Source organism: Mastigoproctus giganteus, chromosome 14, assembly GCF_048544385.1.
Source record: "Mastigoproctus giganteus isolate SK-2022 chromosome 14, ASM4854438v1, whole genome shotgun sequence".
NCBI lineage: Eukaryota > Metazoa > Arthropoda > Arachnida > Uropygi > Thelyphonidae > Mastigoproctus > Mastigoproctus giganteus.
In genome coordinates this window covers 81,061,503-81,084,076 of record NC_143588.1, presented here as the reverse complement: position 1 = coordinate 81,084,076, position 22,574 = coordinate 81,061,503, and the positions used below count along the sequence as shown (strand labels likewise).

Below are 22,574 nucleotides of genomic sequence, written 5' to 3'. Positions count from 1 at the left end.
AAAATAAATAATAAATTTCCTGTTTATACTCCACCCCGACAGTAGAGTTTACAATAAATCGTCAATACAAATATTTATCGTATTAAGTAGTCACAGGCTTGAACCCCGGTCTACTCAAAGAACGCGTATTATGCAATCTCACTCCTGACCACTGAGCCACGTCAGGCCTAATACAGAGTTATACAGTTTCTGGACATCAAGTACTCCACATAAAAGTTATTTGGATTGAAACTACCGGTATCAAGCCGAACAGATAGAAATCAGAGTGAGGCAAGATCCTGGCTATGCAGTGAGAAAGAGGAGGGGTCAAGACTTCCCCAATTCCAGAAGATCCGGGGTTTGATGAGCAGTATGAGAATGTGCATTATCATGGAGCATTACGGCACCACAGATGGTAAAATCACCGTCCTCCTACACCGAGTGGAAAAGATCTGGGTTCGAGTCCCGTCGATGATGAGAGGAATTTTTATGGGCCTTTTTCACAACGTGGCTGAGTTATTCAGTCTCAGGCGAGGTAGCATGGTTTTTTTCTCCCAGAATCAAGTTTTTCGTCCGGCAAACAGAAAATCGACCTAAGAACACCCGCAACTTACAGACAGCGTACACGTTGCTCTTAAAACCCAATAACAACCAACACCACAGAAAGCAGACCTGATCGTTTCTGTCAAATTGCTTTCAGCGTTGTCATTGCGCCTTGGTATGCTGCAGTGGCGTGTTCTTATGGGGTTACGATCACATGAATGATACTCCATCAAGTTGAAGCAACTTTCTACCAGTGATATTAGTACGCCATACCTTACCTCTACTGATTTGTTCTTTGGTAGGTAGATACGTTAAAGAGTAGGGATTTGTAAACAGTCTAAGCTCAGTTGAAGAATTAAAAGATATAATCACCAAGTTAAATGCCGATACGCTTCACCGCGTTGTCAAAAACGTGTGTTGTCGGATTCGAATGTGTTTAACATAGAATGGAGAGCATGTCCAACATTTTATAATGCATTGCGATCCTACATGATTGGTGTACACATCAACCAAATTACATATTCCCTCAAGTGTAATCGGAGTTATATTAATTAATAACTTTTTTTTTTAAGATGAAATGCACAAGGCATAGTTATATATGGGTTTTAAGTAATTAACTATATAATATCGGTGAAGAAACACCATAGTTTACCCATAAATTTAAACTACCTATGTAGTGTAAAAGGCATCGCTTTAATTCTATCTCATATTGTGGCTGCCTTCACAACGAGACACCAGGTATTTGTCTATACATTATCTGTATACCATTTGGCATCTCTCATATTGTGGAATCACTTCGCAACTGTGATGGCATGTTGCATTACCAGGGTACCTGCCCACCCACCGATGATAAGCCAACAGCTTTGAAACGGTGCCTGCCCATCCACTGATGATAGGCCAATAGCTTTGAAACGGACGCCGCGGGGAGCCTGATATTCACGGAGTTTCCGAGAATAGGTAACAACAGGCTTCTCTACTGGGGAAGCGTTGCCTATTCGAGGAATATATGAGCTTTGAGTGTGAGTTGAAGGAGCAACTGTCCCTTTCTTCCTTCTATGGCATTTGCTTCCTCTACCTCTCCTACTGTCACCTTCTTACATCTTTATCTCTTTTCTAAGTCTAATAGGGACAGTATGAGGATAACCGAGAACTTTATCCCATACCATATTTCAAAACGGTGCCGTCTGTGTGGTGGTATCCACTGAGAATAAATAACAGTAGTCTTCTCTACTAGAGAAGCGTTACTTATTCAAAGTAGTGCAATACCTGGTATCTCGTGAAGGCAGCCACAATATGAGATAAAATTAAAACGATGCCTTTTACACTACATATATACTAGTTTAAATTTATGGATAAATTATGGTGTATCTACACCGATATTATATAATTAATAACGCACAGTTATTCGGAGTTATAATGCAATTATATGGGTTTCGGCGATTTTAAAAACACCCTGTATAAGTCATACGCTTTCTTAATCACCAGAGCAAAGATTTGTTTTGAGATTTTAAAGTAAATTCTCCAGGTATCATAATGACTGTCACGCTTGTTAACTCACTGAAATAACAGCCCGATCCCTACTTTTAAATGCGGCGGACATCTGGGCATTTGCAGCTCCCTCCGGCATCAAACCAGTGTTCTCTTCAGAGTATTCGCTACTGAAGTGGGCCTCCCACGAGCTACATACTGTAAATTTACGATCCCAGCTCCAGTCATGGGCAACACAATCAACTTCCTAAGCCACCGTAGATTACTGATAAAAGGATACGCTTTTTAACAGTTGACTGACTGGTCTCAGCTATCCTGACTGTGATAGCTGAGCCTCGAGGATCCCGGTGGCTTACCTCCTGGCAACTCTACAGCTGTGCGTTTTTTAAGCACGCCTTCACTGTCCGACCGATTTTCCCTCAGCAGATGCTATCACGCGTCCAGGATCTGGATGTCGACCTCAAGAAGTTTGGCCAAGATCGTGTATACAGAAAAAGACTACACCATGACTGAAATGGAAATTGATGCCTTCACCTCAAATCTTGGCTATCACACGCTGGCTGCTAATAGAATTGGGAGACGAGGTGGCGGTGTAGCAATCTGTCAGAGGAGTTCACTACCCCTGATTAAGGCATCCACTTATCCAGGAGGTCACTACCCCTGATTAAGGCATCCACTTATCCAGGAGGTGACATAGAAGCTGTTCTTGGAATCTACCGAATTGCTGGTTTGTCGATCTCTGTGTGTGCGCCGTTATTCCCCCCCCACCGGTTTCTGAGGATTCTGTCCTTAATCTGACAGCATGGCTGTCATCCACAATCAATCATCGGCAAAAGCTCCTCATCCTCGGAGACTTTAACCTTCCACTGCCAGCCACAAAGAAGCTCCTAGATACTCTGTCATTGAACATGTCGGAAATGGGCATTGGTCTTATTCATGTTCCTCCCTCACACGGCGATGACACCCTGCAGCGCATCTTCTCAAACTGTTTAATAAAGGAAACCCTGACCATAACTGAGAACTTCCTCCCGTCCGATCATGTTCCGATTGCTGCTATAATATCTCTGCAGGCACCTAAGGATGAACGTACACAAATACAAACTACAAACACTGTCAGGAGAGTATACAATCCAAAATACATCAACATTGGAAAAGTTACTACCCTTTTCCAACTTTACCCATGGAACATACTGGCTGAGCTTAACATAAATGAGGCTGCCTACTGGCTTGCGAGATGGATGGAATTCATTGCAAGGTCTGCAATGTCCAAAACTTGCATCCTTAGTCCTCACTCAAAGCCATGGTGGAATACCCTCCTGACCAAGGCCTTTAGGGAAAAACAGGCAGCCCATGCCTCTTTTACAAGAAGTCGCCTTCACAAGAGTCATACGCCAACTTTTCCAAAGCAAGGATGGATTTCCAGAAGACGAAACAATTTTCTATTGACAATTTCATGAACGGCCGGCTATCCAGGGGAAAACGTGTGTGGTCCACTAGTCATACTTGCACCCCTCTATCTTTAGATGTCCAGGAATGGCGTGAGCAGGTGCTGCATTTTAAGCGAGATCACCGTGTGTCCGAAGCATATCCTTGGAATGAAGCGTTCAGCGTTTCTTCACCTTCTAGTAATACAGAAATTTCCGAAGAACAACTAATAAAAATAATAAATTCACTACCTGACAAGTCCACCATAGGAATTGACGCAATACCTCTTTTTAGTCTAAAAATTGCTTCTTATTTCATCAGCAAAGAGCTCACTCAACTCTACAACAAAGTACTCAAATTTGCACAAGTGCCTTCAAGCTGGTTATCATACAGAGTCGTGGCAGTTCCGAAAAAGCCTCGTGCGAAAAGACCGGCTGACTTCAGGCCAATATCAATTGCCTCTCCCTTCCTGAAATGCCCCGAGAAGTGCATCTATAAGTAGCACTTGCAATCTTTGCGCATAGGCCAGAACATACCCATTATGCCATGCCTAATAGATCTACTGTAACCTGCCTACAGTCATTATCACAGAAAATACTTCACGCCTGGAATGACAACGAAGATCTTCACACCATTTTTCTGGACATGAAATCTGCTTTCGACTCGGTCCAAATAACACCCCTTCTTGCCTTACTTGAGAGATTCTACGGGATATCCAGAAATATGCTCGAGATCCTCAATAATTTGCTATCTAGGAGAATGCTTCACTTCAAAGGCGATGGCATTACAGTCACTAAAAGCGTCGAAGTAGGGATCCCACAAGGTGGTTCTCTCTCAGCCTTGTTATTTGCAGCAATATTCGTTCCACTAATGGATCAAATTCCAGCTTTCCTATCGTATGCTGATGATATTGTTTGCTACCTGCCATGCAAACGCCATGTTGGTGATTCACAAGAAAGACAAACCGCCTCTGAATCTGTAAACAGCTACCTAAATACATTCTGTAAGTATGCTAAATTTTTTGGCCTGTCAGTCAATCCAGAGAAGTCAAACTATCTCATCTTTACGCCAAGTCGGATGACTTCTACTGATACTGCATCTTCTCTACTTCCAGAATTGGCAGGAAATGTTCTGACTCCCACAGACAGTGTCAATTCCTAGGAGTAATCCTTGACGCCAACCTCACCTATAAAAAACAAATCCAAGCTCAGTACTCCAAAGCCCTGAGAGAATTCTGGGGAATGAAAATGGATCTGTGCAAAACGCACAATAAGCAAATAATCAAGAAATACCTCGCAACTTACTTCTGTAGTGTACTCTCCTATGCCGTGGAAGATTGGTAGGCGGCACCACCCACCAGCCTCAGGAAACTATGGGGCCTCGAATTCTGGGTGCTGAGATGGGCCAACTTGTGGTCGCACCAGATCTACACAACATCTAAATCTAATCTCCGCTGCAACCTGCAATATACGCCCATAGTCCACAGAGCCCATGTGCTAAAAATAAAGTCATTCCTTCATCTGTGCTCAGCTAAGCAGGATCACATCAACATCTGGAAAACGGTTGGTTGGTGTTTGCCAGGCAGACATCTCCGTAGTATCCCCTCCTATACTCAAGGCTCCAGCGGTTGCAGAATTTCAAGAGACACTTCCCAAATGTGACTCTGGACACTCAACTCGTTCAACATCGACATCGACCTGTGGACTATAGACAAGGCATATCGCGATGGCATCTTGTCCCATCTTGCTGTTTGTAAAGGACATTTATGTAAGTGCCGATCTTAGTTAGCCGATGTCATTTCATGTTCTGCTCAACTTGTAGTCCTTTTTCGCTGTAATTACTACTTAATTTTTACATTTTGATTATCATCTTTGCTTTGATCTATTAATTATTATTTAGTTATTATTATTTATTTATTTTTTTATTTTATTTATTTTTTTTTTATAAAACAAAATCACTTGTATAAACAACAAATTGTAAGATTCCTCTGGCTTTCTGTGTAAGGAATCACTATTGTATAAAATTTACGTTAATAAAGAATCTTATTATTATTGTCAGCCAGGGGAGCCATAGGTGCCACCCGTGAGCCGTTGATCTACACCTCCAAGTAGTTTTTGGTTTTTTGGGAGAACCAACTGATCTGCATGAAGTACGATCAAAGAATCCTGCTAGTGTTCGGATTCAAGTTCGACTGGACGGTTCCGTATTGTTTTTAGAGATTACATTTATTATATATTTTTTTATTGTTATAGGATATTCTATATAAGTATTATAATGTTAACCCCTGATGGGCAGTTGCAATTACGCTCTGATGTATACCATTCTTTTCTGTTACAGCAAAGACTCTCACAGACTCACACATTTATGGGTCAAAATGATGAAATGTTAAAATAATTATAAACACTAAAATATGTTTTCTCTTACTAATATAAGATCAAATTATAAAAATAATAACTATAATAAAACAGAAATGTGAGCATGCCATATATAATATCTGTTATACACTTTCTCAGCGTTTTAAGTCCCCTTAAAAATGCCTTAGAACGAAAACAGACGAAAGAAACGTGAATGAACAAAAAGATTACTCATTACTGAATAATTAAATAATTATTTAAGAGCCTTAACATAAATTAATAATTATTTTCAGTATCTGATATGGATTAAGTAGTGTTTTCTTAGTAAAAGATAATTTTATTAGAATCTCCGTAAATGACTGAATGCCTTCGGCAATGGATACTGAGGCGAATGCAAACTGCACTATCACCGAAGCCTAAATTGCACAAACTGATGCGTCACCCCCATGCATTATCTGATATTTCTCACTTACACCATTTCCTGAAAGGAGGAAAACAAAAGTGCCAATGGCATTCCTTTTACGGTTCAAAGAGAGAGACAGCTGTAATTTCTTCAAATAAGTTACTCATTTAAGATGACTAAAATGTTTCTGACCCGTGACGAAGTTCAAGAGACAAATTCATAAATTAAATTGAGTTAGCCTGTGAACTAACTTCCGTAATATGATAGTTTTATTATACTTTGGATAATCACAACTGTGGATACTATAACAGAAATTGTAATTTAGAATTTCTCGGCGGAATTGCAAGATATATCTTTTATTTATTTATTTTATTTATTATTATTATTATTTATTATTTTTTTTTTTTGGCAGCAGAGAGAGAATAGTAAATTTCGGGAGATTGCTGTATTAGTATGGGCGAAATGGCTTGGACCTCAAAAAGCAAGAAATGCAAAAAGAAAAACAAGACAGCTGAAATCCTGACTCTGAGACGCATCGAGCAAAAAAAAAAAAAAAAAAAAAAAAAATAATAATAATAAAATGTTTTTGTTTATACTCCGGCATGACCACCAGGTCAGTGGAGTTTACAATACATCAATCAATACAAATTGTTAATCGTATTCAGTAGTCATGGGACTGAACCCCGGTCCAATCGGAGATCGTGTACTACTGCACTCGGGCTCCGGACCACTCAGCTACGTCAAGCCTATGAAACTTTTTTTACAACCCGAAGCTTTTGGGAAGGAAGCCAAAGCCATCCCACGAAATGTTTACACCAAATGTGGAGATACGAATAAAAATATATTAGAACAGCAACGAAACTATGTGGGGAGTCCCCTCGAACCTGAAGCAAAAGGATGCCATAGCCAAGTACAGGAATATTGCTTACTTGTGTAACAAGCTCTGGGACTAGTGGCATAGTGTTTAGGGTAAGGCGCCACCTGTGGGACTGTGGTTATGGAACTCAGGACGGAGAGTGGCTGTTCTAGCTGTGGAGAGTAGCTGTTCTAGAAATGATAATCAATGCTCTGAGTGTGTACGTGTGTGTGTGTTAAGCACTAAAGCAAATTAAGGCTATGAGGCGTCAGTATATAGTGTCTGTAAATTGCGTGTATTCTGTGTGGTCGATTTGCTTGTTTGATGGACGAAAAACGCGAGTTTCCAGGAGAAAAATCATTCGCTTGAGACCGACTAGCTCAGCCAGGTTGTGAAAAAAAATCCCAAAAATTCCTCACGTCATTGACGGGATTCGAATTCAGGTCTTTTCCACCTGATGTGGGGTAATTATATTTACTGTGCATACTCGCGATTTTTTTTTTTTTCCTAAATGGATAGTTTGTGTGGTGCTGTTCTATGCTAATTCGCATGCACTTGGCCAAGAGTGAAGTGGAGCGTAGTCAAGTAACACAAACAGAGGCATGCGTTTAAATTGAGTGGGCATAATTGTAGAATGGTGATATCTGAAAATTTTCCTTCAGTCAGTGATCGACTGCTGATAATGTACCCCAAATAACAACTATCCACGATCTGTTCTTAGAGAACTTGTGTATTACGAACCGGGACAGCGTAAATAAGAGCTTTGAGGTGTATCCATAATAAAAAATCTAGTAGATTTAAATCGGAAGAACGTGCAGACCATAAAGTTGGTCCACTTCTACCTATAAAACGGCCAGGATACTTATTATCCAGATATTGGACGTTCACTCTATGAAAAAAAAGAAAACGGGCTATAATTCAGAAGGGAAGCGTTTTCGGACTCCACAGGGATGATAAAAGTTCATGTGTTCATATGTCCACATGACTTTTATGTAGACATATGAACATATGTCCATATCTAAACATATAAACGATTAAAGAAATTGAGTCACAAGAATACACAATCACTTAAACATCTGTAGTAAACATCTTAAACATCCACGAGAACATGAACTGAGCGTTCTGGGGAACCCAGTTATCCTCGAAAAATGAGGTTAACGAATGGCAAAGCACGGGGAGTGATAAAAACAACTTAATCATATCGATAATGTACCCCAAATCTGGTCCACTTAAAAAGTTTATGATTTTAAATTAGAAAATAACACTTTTTCACGTGCTGTATTTTAATTCGTAAAATTAAGACATTTTGCTTAAAATCTTCTGCCACAATGTATTAGGCACTCTCGTAGCACAATGGTTATGATTACTATCGTTCAATCCCCGCGTGGTGAACGCATGTGTTCACATCCTGTGAAAAGCAGGACGAACTTATAATTTTTTTTTTACACTGTTACTGGGGCTAAACGGTATCGTGCAAGGGTTATATAATCTCCCCCCCCCCCAAAAAAAAAAAAAACCCTGGAGTTTTTCAGCTTACTAGAATCTTGTTGTTAGAAGCAACAAGATTCTAAATTTTCTGTTTATACACCGGCACGACAACCAAGTCAGTAGAGTTTACAATTAGTTATCAATACAAATATTTACAGTATTTAGTAGTCACGGGCTTGAACCCCGGTCCACTCAAGAAACGCGTGCTATGCATTCTCGCTCCTGACTACTGGGCTACATCAGGCCTGAATTCTAGTAGTTTCAATAACTGAATTTTGAATCTTCACTAAAATCAGTAACCTTAAATCTTGAAACTAACAAGGTTCAAGATTCTTACTGGAGTCCCTGACGAGCGCCCAATTACATTGGTCTCTATTTTTTTTCATCCAGCAAATAGATCACGGAATGAGACACGCAATTTACAAATACAATACGCTGACGTTACGTGATCTTTGTTACCTTAATGAAAATACTAAATAGCAATAACATACAGAAGATATTTAATAATAAACGTATATTTTCAACTGAAGGATACAGTGTGAAGTTGCTTCAATGGGTTTCACATGCTATACGTCAAAACCCCCAACGTTTAAAACAAATATTAAAACAGTCTTAATTGCTAAAAATCGAACAGCTTTGCTCTTCTTATTTACCAATTTGATCGGAAAATAAGAGAGAATTAAGAATTAAATAATAAATAGTAATTAATTAAATAAAATAATAGAATCAAATAATAAATTACTTGATTAAATAAGTGAAAATTAAGAATTAAATTCAGGACATGCTAACTGTGGAATAAATATTAATAACACGTTGCTTTCTGATAAATACTGGTGAAATAGATTATGGTAATATGATGATTTTTACGTCATCTGTTTTAATGATCATTGCAAGAGTGTATCGTATTAGGCCCACCCGAAAACTAATTCATCTGCCAATTTGTATTATGTCCATAAATTGCGTGTGTTCACTGATCGATATGCCTATTTTGCTGTCCATGTGAACCTTTCAAAAAGAAAAAAAAAATCCAATAAAGTTCCTTGTGCCACTGACGAGATTTGAACTCGAGGCGTATTCCACCTGATGCGGGGAGTTTGACGATTATAATCACTGTGTTACAGACGCGAACTCATTGCAAGCCTCATGAAAACAATTACAAGAAACGGTTATTGCAAAGAATCAAGGGCCACAATCAACATCCAGTAGTCAGCATGTTCGAGATAGATATGCTGGTAATAGACAAGTTTTGCTTGACCCTTGCTGATGCCCTTGAGGGGGGAAACTTTCTAAACTATTTTCTGTGGCTTATTTGTAATTGGCATCAGGAAGAGAACTTGAAAGAGGGAGCAAGGCTGGGATAATAGAAGCTTCTATTCAAGCTCAACAATAAACGAAAAATTAATTCTCTCTGTTTTCTTCCCATTTTATCAATTAAGATTAACGATATCAAAATCAAAAATCAGTAATATCAAAAAAGTTGGGAACGTTGTTGAGAACCATATTTCATATATAGCCAATGGTTCTCCGGTGTTCTAAGGCTGAAGTGTTCAAAATCATTCTAAAATTCAATCATGTTCAAGCCACTCCCAAAGTATGGAATGCAGACAGAGGGCCGAGGTCACTTCTAAAGATAAATTCAAATGAGGATTGAACATGAAAAGTGGCATTTTGTTTTCGTTTCTAGTTTTCCGGCAGGGAGTGGGAAACTAGAAAGTAACTATTAATAAAAATATCAACAGGAAGTAATGGGTATTAATTTATCATTTAAAGTATGACAAACGAAAACAACAGATGGGTTGTCTAAAAGAAAGCGAGTCATATTTTAATCTGCAGGAACCTAACATAACTCATCGATCATATTTCATATCACACTTGTGACAAGGATAAGCAAAATTATATTCTGATTGGCTGGAATTTTTCCAAAGTCCTTGAAATATTTTAAAATGGCAATGTCTATTTTCTCTCCTATCCCACCTTTCTCCAAACTCATGTAAAAGTGTGGAACAAAATGGAATGACAAAAAAATTGTGTAAACGAGAAGTTCCGCTCTGAACTAATTGGTATTTTGTCACATAATGGGGATATGGGTCAAAACTGTTATTAGGAAAAGTTAAGGGTAATTTGGGATGGGGATAAAAAGTTTAAAAACACAGAATGTCGGTCTTTAACAATTAGTAAGGGTAGCAAGTACATCATCTACATCTGTTTCATCTAAGTATTTATTCAATCCATCAGTAAAATTACACAACCTTTTTAGCACTACAACCACATTAGGCGAGTTTTTTTTTTTAATAGCTAATTAATCTTTCGCTTCCGCATTCAGATAATCACGCAGATGTCCAGTTTTCAGATTTCGCAACCAGGGTATATCCTATAAGAATAATATTGTTATTCTTCTCATACCACTTCCTATAAATAGTTTAGCTGTTGTTATTGTAGTGAGGTTTTAGGAGTATCAGTGACTAAGACCATTTTTCTCTGCGTATACTGTCTGTACATTGTATGTGTTCTGAGGTAGATTTTCTGCTTGCTGGACGAAAAACCCAAGTTTCTGGGAGAAAAAACCATTTTAACCTCGCTTGAGACCGACAAACTGAGCCACGTTGTAAAAAAAAATAATTTAGCTACATAAATTATGTAGCTAAACTATAACAAGGATGCTGCAAGACGTGATAACGAATTTGAATTAGCCACGTATGAGACAATCCCAGATCAAGCATGTTCCAATTTTTTTTATTGGAACACCTTAGACAAATTAGTTATCTCATTAGGCGATTGAAAACAAGAACTAGTAGTTTTTTTTTCTTCCCCAAAATGTAATAGAACGAAAATAATAGAATTTGTTTCACAAGCTGTGTTTTTCTTTTACTTCGTATTTATTTTTTAAATCCAATCTTTAAACCACTCAATTGTTTGCATACTCAGAAGGCTGCCGGGTTCGTTCAGTCTGAATACTGCTATGATTTAGGGAAGTGCTTCCCATCCTTTTTAGCGCCGGGGCACACTTAGAAAATTATAATTTTTGTACGGCACACAGAAATAAACTGGGGCGAATTTTGGGGTGTCAATAAAGACTTTGAAAAAATTTTACATTTGCGTTATATTATATATATAATTATGACAAGAAAAGTAAAATATAAATACTATGGAAGATATTAAGTATTTAATATTAAATTCATAAAAAACTCCAAAATGAAGTTTTGAAATTTTTTTAATTAAATATTTTTAAATGAAAAACTTGAGCTTGCTTCTGTGAACGTAACATTTTCATATCAGGTTTTATTCTTAAAATGGGTACGCGTAACTCCTACTCCTGATCCAGACTTTTTAATGATGATCACTTCGAACTTTTGACAGTCACCATCGACGAAAAACTGTGTTCGCACAAATAGGTGGTAATAAATGAAAGAGTGTCAACTGCTTTTTCTCCGATTGAAAGAAACTCCTTTCTCGCCATTAACCAAAATTCGGATAACTCTATTTATTTAAATTGTACTTGAAGGGTGCGATAATTTCTTAAATCTAACAGCTCTTCTTTTTCTTTCATTGTTAAATGCAATGCTGGAATTTCTAGGGATAATGCGAATGGATTTCGAATCCAATCAAAAATTTTTACATCAAGTATTTCAAAATAGTGATGAAGTTTTCCCTCAAGCAAATACAAATATTGCTCTACTAATCCCAATAGGGGGGCTTAGAGGGGAACAGGTATCCTGTGTGTTATCGGACACTCAGTCTAAAACACTGATGGATCCAATATCTTTCTATTACAGAAGATTTAGGAGAAGTCCGGTTGGCCTGCCTCCCTAAAATCTACTCATGCACACCTTCTCGATGGTAAGCTCTGTAACGTCACTTAGGTGGCAACGAACGTGTAGAGTGGTTCCCTTCAAGACTCGTGGTCAGCGTGAAGAGGAAACGACCAAACCTTCCAGCATATGACAGCACGACAAAACAAATGGCCCTCAGTCCCCAGCGGCTTTCACTCCCCCTCTGACGGCAGCGAGAGGATCAGAGTGGAAGCAGAGGTGCTAACAATCTCTGGGTACCGACCAGGCTGCCATGCACGGAAACTGAACTTGGCCTGTTACAACGTAAGACATCGGTGAAGGCAGGATATTGGAGCTGAAAAAGGAATTAGAAAATGTGAATTGGAATATCATCGGTTTGGCTGAAACAAGAAGAAGAAATGAATCACTTATAAGTTCATCAAGTGGAAATCTGCTGTTTTAATTATTTTAAAACAGCATTTAATAATTTATATTTTAATATTTCTCATGTAGTAGTAGCAGTAGTGGCATGTGATGCAAGAAAGCAAGTGTATGAGCTTATGCAGCATCAGCCAAAAAAAAAAAAAAGAATTTACAAAACAATTCCCTCTAAATGTTTGTCCAGTTCCTCCTTAAATTTATTTAACCTATCAACTTCCACGACAGATGGAAGTTTGTTCCAGCAATTAACCACCCGCTGGCTAAAGCAAATTTCGGCACATCTATTCTACACATGTAGTTCAAAAAATATTCACATTATTTTTATCATGGGGGGGGGGGTCGGTACTCCTTTAGTCTATCTGGACCGTCAAGGTTGCAAAATTAGCCTTACAGTAAAGGTTTCATTTATGAGTTAGTACAATTAAGGAGAAATTTAAATTAAATGAATCAATTATCCATTTACCAGAACCAACTGTATCCTGCCCATACAGCCTTCTGATTGGCAGCGCGTACATTTGAACAATTTTGTTACTTTACAGCAGCAACTGTTTCCTAGTAATACTATCAAACAGTTTCATTATTAATTTTTATGTGCTGTATTAATTTTCTCTATTGCAATTATAATGTTATTTGTTTGCTTGTTTAGCAATAAACCACGCCGCTGCCAAGGTCGCAGCTGGCGGAAAGGCGCAAACACCAAGGATTGCGGAGACATTATCTCTGAAAGCACTTACGCATTTAATGCCTATGAAAAGCAAAGGTGGTTGAATTAAGTCACGCCCACTATCTTCCTTTTATCAAAATTTCTCACTCACTCCTAATATAATATCATCATGGGTTGCCGTCCCATCTGGTTTTGCCTGTCCATTCCTTCAAATTATCCAGCCATGATATTCTTCTTCCTCTCACCATTAATTCTTCCAGTCAGAATGATTTGTGGCACTACATATTCTCTTGATGTCTCATAATGTAACCAAAAAAAGAAGTTTTCGTTGATTAGAAACATTAATTTCCTTTCTCTGCTGACTGATCTCAACGCTTCAATATTTGTAACTTTAGCTGTCCATGGAATACGTAATATTCTTCTATTTGTACATGTACATCTCGAATGCCTCAAAAATTTCTTAATTGTTGCTTTCTTTAATATCCAAGTCTCATAACCATAGAGTAGTGTGGACCGGATGTAGCACTCCATTACTCTTATTCGAAGATTTAGATCCAATTGCAGATCACATAAAACACCTTTCATTTTGCAAAAGGCCGATCTTGCTATTTCAACTCTTCTTTTAATTTCAGTTGAATCATCCCCTTTGTCATTAATTTCTCTTCCTAAATAGACATAACTGTTAACTTTTTCAATCAGTTTCCCATTGACTATAAGTGTGAGATTTGTATAAATCTTGAGGCCAACTACTATCCATTTAGTCCTACTGGGATTTATTCGAAGCCCCATCTTATTACTTTTTGCATCAACTATTCCCATGAGCGTGTGAAGATCAGAATCACATCCTGCAATGATAATTGTGTCATCGGCATAGTAAATATTATTGATGACTATTCCAATTAAAACAATTCCTATCTTCTCTATCTTCCAATGCCTCTTTCATATAATTTTTTCATAATAGAGGTTGAACAGTCATAGAGATAGAATGCACCCCTATCGAACACCTCTTATCATAATTTCTTCTGTCAGCTCATCTTCCACGCTCACCATGGCACTCTGATTATAGTACAGATTCTCGATTCTTTGGATGTCTTTGCTGTCTCGGTTTATCTGGTGCAGGATTGCAAACAATTTTATGTGTTGAACTTTATCAAAATATAATATACCCAGTGGTTCCCAAACTGTGAGCCGCGGCAAACTAACAGGGGCGCCGTAGGATATTTTAAATTTTCGAGGTAAACATAGCGATACTAGACATCTGTCGGTCAAGGCGCACTAGCTCGAGGTAGTTCACAGTTTCAACAGTACTTATTAAGTTGTTTGGACCTAAGTACTTAATTAACGAACTGTTAGGTATTTCTTTTGGCCTAGAGGCGCCGTGAAAAAATTACTAAGATACTGAGGGCGCCGTGAACCGAGAAAGTTTGGGAACCTCTGAATTATACCTATATGTTAAAAATCATAAAAATCAACAATATAATATACCTATACGTTAAAAAGTCAGTTGTCTCGGGGGGGCAAAGAAAACATAATGACAGAAATTAAATATTAAGGAATAACATGTCGTCGGGTAGGGTTGAACTTTGGAGAGCCGCAAACCATTGTAATACCCATAATTTTTTCGCTGCTTCAAACCCAGAGTTTTCATCCTGACAAACAGACAGGCAACAGTATATACGCAATTTATAGATATACGTGGCCTTAGCTGCCTGAATGCAAACTCTAACCCAGCCTCAGCCTAACCCAACGCAGTGAATAAGGTACTGTTTGACCAAAGGCCGCCGTAGCCTAGTGGTGAGGGGCGCGGGTGCATAAGTACACGTGCCTTGAGTGACCGGGGTTCAAGCCAGTGACTGCTAAATACGGTGCTGTTTCTTGTATTCTGTCTATCTTGTGAACTCCTCTGATCATTTGGTCGTCCCGAAGTATAAACAGAAAATTTTCTTTAAAGTGTGTGTGTGTGTGCGCGCGCGCACGCAGACGCATTGTAATGCAACAGAATCCAGTTCTTCTGAACCCATTTCTCCGTTCTCATTCTTATGATGTGATCGCATCTCTCAGTTGGCGTTTAATTTCAACGAAAGTCTCTTTAGTCATAGTTTGGTCTTTTGTTTGTGTCTATATATTTTGTATGTTCCAAGGCTGGCTTCTATGTCGGTGGGTTGGAAAAAATCGGCTAAGATCAGGAAAGACCTCGCAATAATTAACTATTCGCTCTTGCACTATGTTTCCTCTAATGAGTTCTGACTCTTGCTTACTAATTTTGATTTAAATTTTATTTTATGGTTTCATAGTTTCCTTTAATTTGTTTATTTTTCATTGCTTGGTTGCAGGTAGCAACTGGCACCACCTAGTGAACGATATAAGCACTTATGCATAAAACGTGGACTTTCCTCAATGAAAACGAACTTTCGAAACGCCTAAACAAAAAAGATCGTTTTCTTTTCTCAAATGTATTTCATTTGTAGCCAAAATCCTTGAGCTCATTGTTATTACAGTCCTTGACTGAGAAAACTAACCTTGACTCCTTAATGGTACAATGAGAATGACAATTACATTTATGCCTGTTTTGCTATTAAACCTAGCTAGAAATTTCCTTTAACACACCTGACCGCTTCATTTGTCATTAATAACACTGCTAAAAAAGCGTGTAGTAAGCGTGGAATACGTTTATTATACATGATTTAATAGTGTAAACTAGTATAATTACTAGCATGAAATATGTTCATATGCAACTATTCGTTTGTGATCCGCTCTGGTAGATAAACATGCTTACATGCCATTAATTGATCCACCAGAGCACAGCGAAAAACGGGTTTGAAGCGAGATAATGAATATGATTTTATGGACACAAGAAAACGAAAATTACACACGCACAAAACAGTTTCCCGAAGTTTCATTGATAAAAGATACGGGAAGGAGGAAATGTCAGATATTAAACGCTGCGCAGCTAGAATTCAAACAGTGTAAACTGTCTAATATAAACACGCTGCTTCTGTTTCGAATTATTTCGGACTATATAGGGACTTTGCATACAATATATTTTCATATAGTGTATATTATTTAGTAACTTAGATATAAAAACAAGTTACTTAATGTACGCAAGTCGTCACAAAAAAAAAAAAAAAAAAAAAAAAAAAGCAAAAAAGCTGAATTTTGTGCTTAAAATGTGAACACTGTTTCTGCGCATTCGCCACATTTCCTTTCTCCAACCAGTGCATGGCAATAAACATTACGTCGAGTGTTTCAGCTATCGGACAGCTTACATTTGTATTAAAAAAATAATAATTAGCAATTCTATTGGTCCGATTTTAATGAAATTCAGGAAAATTCTCGACAAGTCTATATATAAAATTTAATGAAAATCCATACACTAGGAGTCGAGTTATTGCATGAGGACGGAAAAAGAAAATAATAATAATAATAATAATAATTACTTGGTTTATATTTGTCAGATTTTAATTAAATTCGGAATGGCTCGAGGAATCTTTTTTTTTTAAGATCCAAATAAAAAAAATATCATGAAAATCAGTGTACTGGGAGTAGAGTAGTCACAGGCCGGTCACGGCGAAGACAACAGGCGCATTATGCATATTCACTGGCGGACAAAAAACTGCATCACCGTAAAAAAAAGTAACGTTTGTAGTGAAACGTATAAGACACTGTTTGATTATACCTTTTACCTTTTGTTTGCCGCAAAGCAAAGTATTGCATCAGATAACGCTTCTATTGCATCAGACAGTAATTGCAAGGTACTGCATCAGCCGTTTCTATAAATACAGTACGGCGTTGGAAGGGTATACACGCTCATTAGTATCCTGTTTTGCGGAGATGTAAGCATGGCTCCATATGTAGCTGTTGCTCTGTCCCAGGAAGGCTTTGTACGCGTGCTATCTCTGATAACGTTGGCTGCCACCAGTCAACAGTATCCCGGGTGCTGAAATTAAAGCGTGAAACCGGTGATGTGAAGAGAAGACCTGGATCAAGCCGTAAGAGAGTGACTACCTTCCCAAGATCGATATTTGAAAAGGCTATGCCTAATCGCCATGCTAGTGCTCCTGATCTAAAACTGGACTTTTAAATGGCCTCTGGCGTTGAAACAAGTGCATGAACTATCCAAAGACGGATTGTGGTCTGCATGCCTATCGGCCCAAGAAGAAGCCTTTGTTGACCCAACAAATGAGAAAGAAGCGACTTGCTTGGGCTAAAACGCATGTTTCATGGACAAAAAAGCAATGGGCAACCGTCATCTTTTCTGTATGGCTCGGATGGGAAGCGATATGTCAGAAGAAAAATCGGAGGCATACCATCCTGAATGCATAACACTGACTGTAAAGTTCCCCGCCAGTCAGATGGTCTGGGGACGCATAACAAGCAAAGGATGGGGCGAATTAAGTTCATTAACGGAACGGTGAATGCAGAAACTTACACTGCTATCTTGGAAGAGTGCCTGAACCCGTTATTAGGGATCACAACACAAGATGTCCAAAAATTGCATTTTTCAGCAGGACTCAGCACCTAGCCACACAGCAAAACTGCTTAAGTTTTATGCTATTTAGATTTAATGATGAGTTTGTCTTGTTGTCTCACTAGGCTTAAAACATACTTTCGCCAATATTTTCCCTCGTTTTTCTCCCTTAAGAAATACCTCAGAAATGCTGGCATTACAGTGTTGGACTGGCCTGGCAACAGTATAGATTTGAACCCTATTGAAAACTGCTGATACGTAATGTCATCTAAAATTGCTCAGAAGAAGCCAACAAGTAACATTCCGCTGCAGAAGAGCATTGTAAAGGTGTGGTACCACGAAATTGGGCAACCGTATATCAGAAGTTGATTAACTCTATGCCAGATCGTTGCAAGGCTGTAATTGCAGCTCGAGGAGGAACAACAAAATATTGAGGACTTATTTTGCTGATTTACAGTACATAATACTATTACGTTAACTTGTCATTTCAGTTTGTACACGTAAATGCAATAAAATGTGTTTGGTTGTCATGATTGCCATTTGCATGATGTCTCATATTTCCATTAATTACGCATTTGACCTTTTCGGAAGATATTTTTATGGCAATTACGTAGAGTCTTTTTATTGGATTTCATTCACAGAGATATATATCCCATGTAACAAATGCATTTCGAACATTTCTACAACCCACAATACAGTGCAAAATACATTATTTGAAAAATTCACAAGTGATGCAGGTTTTTTGTCCGCCAATGAATGCTAACGCGCCTAATAAGTTAGTTAATATACTTGGTGCATTACAGTTTAGGTACGTTAGCAAATAGTAATCTATGATCTGTAGCAAAAAATGAGCAGAAAGCAAAGACTTTTATGCGTGAATCGAGAATATTTCGTTTCTGCGCATCTGTCACGTTCATTCCTCCACACAGAGCATGGCAACAAACATCCAGTGCTTCAGCTACAAACAGTATTTGAATAGCACATGCGATACCTATGATATTTATTTATTTACACACGTTTCTCACACACATGGCACACAGACCCTAAATAAAGGTGAGAACGTTAGGAGTTAAAGAAAATACAAAACAGTAATAATCAATACAAAACTAGAATTAAAATATATACAAAATTTACATTAAGAAAACAGAGTAAGAAGCAAATTCTTATAGATAGATGGATTAAGAGTAAAATCAATATTGTAGTTATTCATTACCTGAAGGAAACGAAACAGGGGACTACCAAGTGAGTGATGAGTACGAGGAATAGGCAGTGAGAGATTAATTTTATAACGAGAATTGAAACGGGGTATAGTGAAAGGTATTTGTTCAAGAAGAGATGGAGAATCGTTAACAGAGTTTATGATATTGTAGACAAAAAGAGACCCATGGAGTTGACGTCTAGAGTGAAGAGGAATGATTCTGAGGCGACTACAGAAAGCTCCATAATTTCGACGATGAAATGCAATGTGATTTCCATAGCATAATAATTTAATTAATTTCATTTGAATTCTCTCAAGTCTGCGAGAAAGATATTCCTGTTGTGGGGACCAAATAATATCACAATAATCAAAAATGGGAAGTATAAGCTGCTTGTAGAGAAGAATTATAACTTTGTCACCCTTGAAAACAGAGGAAGAACGCTTGATTAATCCAAGAAGTTTAAAAGTGTGAGATATTACGTGATCAACATGGGAAGAGGGGTTGACGGTCAGATCGAAATAGGACACCTAAATCCTTGAACGTATCAATACTTGCAATTAAAGAGTTTCCAATATAATAATCAGTAAGGACGGAGGGTCTAACTACACGATTCGAGCGAAAACGACATAATTTACATTTTAGCGGGTTCAGAAACAAGTTATTTTTATTGAGCCAGAGTGAGAGGGGATCAAGACAGGACTGTAGTTCATCGCTGTCAGTTGAAGAACAAATAACTTTGTAAAGTTTAATATCATCTGCCTTATTTCAGTCAGTTAATGTTGAGTTGCCACTCAACATTAACGGACTGAAATAAGGTTGACAGATCATTAGCATAAACAATAAAGAAGAGCGGACCCAATGGTGAGCCTTGAGGAACACCTTGCGAAACAGTAAACGGAGTTGATGAAGTACCATCAATTATTACAGATAATTTACGATTTCTAAGCAGTGAATCCAGCAAACCTAGTAAAGGGGATCGTAGACCATAAGATGACAGCTTGAACAGCAAAAGATCGATATGGACAGAGTCAAATGCATGTGAAATATTAAGGAAAAGCGAATCAATTTGATTTCCTTTGTCCAAATTAGTTTGTAGGAAATGAGAAAACAGGGCAAGATTTTAAACAGTTGATTTCCTGGGAAGAAAAGCATACTGATGATTATTGATAAAAGGGTGAAGATAGGAACTAAGATATATATAAAGCAGGAGTTCAAAAATTTTGGCAATTGTATTCAGTATAGTAATAGATCAGTAGCTATTAGGCTTAGCTTTATGACCCTGTTTTTTATAAATCGGGATGATATAAGCCTCTTTGAACAATGAACGGTAACAGTCAAGAAGAAGACAGTAATTGAAGAGATTTGTAAGAACAGGAGCTAAAGACGAACTACTTTTCTTGAAGAAAAGAGCAGGGAGGGTATTGGGACCAGGAGAAGCGAAATCTTTAAGCCGAGAAATGGCTGACTGGACGTCATCAGTAGTGAGAACTAATCTATCAAAACTGTCATTAGTATTATATTCAAACGGATAATAGGGAATAGAACGTTACTGTTCGGAAGAAAAGTTTCGAAAAGTGCGTAGCAAAAATATTAGCAATGCCAAGAGGACAGTTGATAGAGATATTAGAATCATTAATTAGCATAGGAATTCTAGAAGATATCGATAACCGTTTGAGATAAGATCACAATGGCCTCGAATTGAAATTCCTAGTAAGTTCGGCTTCAACTGAGTGAAGATAATGAGAATATTGAGATTTAGTAATTCTCTTAACATGGCGTCTAAGGGAAGAAAAGGAAAAGTAGCTAAAGTTAGTTTTGAGTTTTGAATACCTTTTGTGGAGGTAATTTTTGCGACGAATTAAATACACAAGCTTGTTCGACATCCAGTGAGGGAAGTTACTACGATTAGCGAAAGCGAATTTGATGGGAACGAACTCAGAAATTACAGAATGGAAGATTAAGTACAGATAACCAACGTAATGATCGATCGATTCAAAATTATGGATTGGAATCCAGTCAAGGTTCCCCAGAAATTGATTTAACGAAGTCCAGTCTGTGTGCCTAAAGCTAGAAAAGTATCTGTCAAAGGAAGGTTCAGAAAAAAAAGAAAGGAAATCTACGACAAAAAGGAAGTGATCGGATCGGATCGGATCGGATGAAATTATCACCCTTATAAATTGAGAAGAGAATTGATTCATGGGTAAAAACTAAATCAAGGTAAGAGGAGTTCCGGGTGGGAAAGTTATAGATTTGAGTTAGGGCATTACTAAGCCAAATACTAAAAATTGCTTAGCCAGTGAATTTGGTGAACGATTGGGGTCAAAAGCAGTTGGGACATTAAAATCACCCAAAATAAGTGGTATTGCTTTCGGAGGTTTCAAAAAAGATCGCTGCATCTATAATATCCTCTAATCGTTGAATGGTGGCTAAAGAAACTGGGAGAGCAAGGTACAAAAGCGTAAGCAGGAGAAGCTTTCCTGTGTGATTAACTAATAAAGAGATACCTTCAATGGAAGGATGTTTAGTGAACTGCAGCATTTTGACCAAGTGATGGGTAAAGATAGCAACACCACCACCACCCTTCGAGTATCGATCCAAACGATAAACAGAATAAGACAGAGGTGAAATTTCACTGTCAAGTACGTGTGGATGTAACCAGGTTTCAGTAAGGGCGACTATGACAGAAGTTTGTTGCAGAAGGAAGAGACGAAAAGCAATGATATTTTTTACAACGCTTCTTTTTTTTTTTTTTTTGAATAAAGAATTTTATTATTATTACCAAGAAAATTTTGCGAGTGGCATTAAAGTACAAGATTCCATACAGTTGGTCTAACTAAAACACAGTCCACATTCCAATCGAAGGTTCCTGCTGTACATAGCTTATACAGTAAAAAAAAAAAAAAAAAAAAAAAAAAAATCAATAAATAGAATAAATAAGTCTATGAAGAAAGGAGAGGACTATCGATCGACAGCAGTTCCGTCAAGCCATCAACTCGCTGCGTCCCTCATGCACCGCTGGCGTCGATAAAATCCCGCATTTCATCGTAAAGTGCCTCAGTCCATATATCCTTGATCCTCTGCTCTACTTGTTCAACTCCATCCTCTCTCATAGGGTGTTTCCTGAATCCTGGAGCAAATACGCTCTCGCCCCACTACCTAAAGTTCAACTACCAAGCCAGCCGAAGCACTATAGACCGATATCCACTGCATCCACGCTCCTAAAGCTACTGGAAAAAGTCCTTCTTCCGCATATAACACGCCATCTTCTTCCACAATCATCAAAACAACTCCATTATGTTCTCCCTAATAGATCAACTGTCTCCAACCTCTCTTCTGGCAGTCCAAACGGAAATTCTAAACGCATTTGAGGCCAGATCATAAATGGCGGTTGTTTATGCCGATATCGAAGCTGCTTTTGATAGCCTCAACATCCCAGCCCTTCTGAATCTCCTAACCAATTTCTTTCGGATCAAAGGTGACGTTTTCGCTTTTCTGC

At 38.0% G+C, this 22,574-nt stretch overlaps 1 protein-coding gene across 4 annotated transcripts in view; it reads right to left on the bottom strand.

Moving 5' to 3' along the window:
• LOC150075290 (carcinine transporter-like) overlaps positions 1-22,574 on the bottom strand; it is a 150,303-nt gene that overhangs the window by 60,560 nt on the left and 67,169 nt on the right. The window lies entirely within an intron of this gene.